Below are 2331 nucleotides of genomic sequence, written 5' to 3' on the forward strand. Positions count from 1 at the left end.
CCCCCCCCCCCCCCCCTGGAAAAAGCCGCCTTGGGCAACTGCCAACGGCGCCCATAACCAAAACCGCCACTGGTTACCGATGAGACAAGTGTGGTGATTTGAGCGTGTTTCTGGATGGACTTCTTGCGCATGCATGAAGAGCATGAAGCAAAAGTTTGACTGCACAGCTTTTTTTTTTCTTTTTATCATGTTTTTGTTGTCGCTGACATTTATGAAGTTATGTTTCCATATGGGGATCTTATGTAGTAGGACTTGCTGGTTAGGTCGTTTATTTTCACGGGGTTCGTTCTTGTTGGCACGGTTTGGGTCCAGCATTCAGCCTCACAGCTGTGGAGTGAACCTGTTACTGTCTGCTTCTCTTTGCAAGAGCTCTTTCTGTGAAAACCACAGAAACATGAAATCAATAGTTATGAAAGTTGCTCCCTCTCCTCATCTAATGAATGGAGGTGGTTTCATGTTTCTGTGATATTCACACAAAAAGCTACTACAAACAAAAGTCATTTTTTAGAGAGTAATGCCACATTTGATCTCTAGGGGTAAAAAAAAATGGTTATGAAAGTTGCTCCCTCTCCTCCCTTTATTAAATGGAGGTTGTTTCATGTTTCTGTGATTTTCACACAAAAAGCTATTGCAAAGAGAAGTTATTTTTAAGAGTTTAATGCCAGAATTGACCTCAAGAGGTATAAAATTGTTGTGAAAGTTGCACACTCTCTTCCTCTATTGAATGGGGTGGTTTCATGTTGCTGTGATTTACACAGAAAAAGCTATTACAAAATGATGTGAGTTTTATGAGTGTAATGCTGCGATTGACCTCTAGGTGTAAAATAATTTTGAAAATTGGGTTTTATCTCTATCTTTTGAACAGAACTGGTTTCAGGTTGTGAAAGTTTTGCAATATATTCCTCTGGGGGTGGGGGGCACTGAGGGGCGCTACTGGTGTGGCTCGCTATGGCGACATCTGTACCAGGACCGCCACTGCCTGTTAAAGCATGAAGATGCTTTTCTTTTTGGAAGTTTTCCCCTCTTGAGTTAATGCGGCCAATGGATTTCAATTTGTCATTTTGATTTGCAGTCTGAGATTGAAGAGGTTGATTTAAGTTTCTGTATTTTATTTCATAGTTCTGACGGGGAATTTCATGGCACTGTTGGGGCATGTAAAGAGCATGTGAAGGCATGTAAAAGAATGTTGTGTTTGGTAAAGCCAATAACTGTTTTCCTTCAAGAGGAGTAACAGCTTTTACTAAATAAAGATTGATTGATAAATTCAGTTTTTTGAATAATAACCAACCAAAGTCAGATTAAACCCAGATTAACTTTCTGTTCTGCCAAACGTCAATATGAAATGTGAACATGTTTTAAAATTAATGTTAAGCTGATCACCACTGCATTTACTGGGAGGTAAAAATGAAGGATGATGCTGCCCAGTTACAGAATATTTAAATCCCTATAAATACCAAACTAATGAAAAAGTAAATCATACACGTTTTTTCTTTATTAACAGTTGTGAAGTTCTTAGAAATATGGATGATATTTTGTTCTAAAGTATCCAATCCTATTACTGTTAGTACAACACACTACAAATGCGGTATTTTTGGTTTCAAACAAACATAGTTGCAATAGTATTTCAACTATTTTCTTTGTGCAATATTATAATAAAACCACAATTCTGAGCTAATATGTTCAAAAAAAAGTTTTTGGAATTACATTTTTTTTCAGATATGTTGGAAATGTCTTTGTATTTCTTTGTATAATGTTCACATTACAATTAGAAGTGGCTGGATAATTTAGTTGGCTGCATGTACGACGTTCAGTTTTCACTGCGGCGATGGGCTAAAATCTAGTGAGGGTCCTTAGACAAGATCCTTCATGCTGCTGCATAACTTGATATTTCTGTGACTTAAAAATACAGGACTGTGTCCAAAAAATAAAACTCTGCATAACCACCTGTGTGCCAAACGGCAAACGACAACAGAGATCACACGATAGTTGGTGATGGCACAGTTGTTGAAGACAAAATTTTGAATTGGCACTTCATGTCATAAACATTGCTGACCCCTGGTCTAGTTTAAAATTTGCAGTTGAACCTATGATATTGTTAAAAATGTCAAAACTTACCACTGCTTGCGGCGTTTATGGCGACCAACACATAGTGAATCACGATGAAAAACATAGTCAGTCGTTGATCCTCTTTTTATTGAAGACGCAACACTAAATGATCCGTTGGTTCTTCTTTTTGTAGGAGGTTTCAGGTTTGCTCGTACATTGGAGTATTCATCTTGTGACGCTTACATTTTGTTTTAACCAGACACTACCACATACAGTAATCCTGTC

At 37.7% G+C, this 2331-nt stretch overlaps 1 protein-coding gene across 1 annotated transcript in view; it reads right to left on the reverse strand.

Moving 5' to 3' along the window:
- The window catches only part of LOC112162571 (H-2 class I histocompatibility antigen, alpha chain-like), an 11299-nt gene extending 8968 nt beyond the window's left edge, over positions 1-2331 (reverse strand). Inside the window, exon 1 of the mRNA XM_036214212.1 lies at positions 2116-2331. The gene's annotated coding sequence lies outside the window, so the exon portion shown is untranslated. The remainder of the gene's footprint in view (positions 1-2115) is intronic.

This window comes from Oryzias melastigma, linkage group LG11 (genome assembly GCF_002922805.2).
Source record: "Oryzias melastigma strain HK-1 linkage group LG11, ASM292280v2, whole genome shotgun sequence".
NCBI lineage: Eukaryota > Metazoa > Chordata > Actinopteri > Beloniformes > Adrianichthyidae > Oryzias > Oryzias melastigma.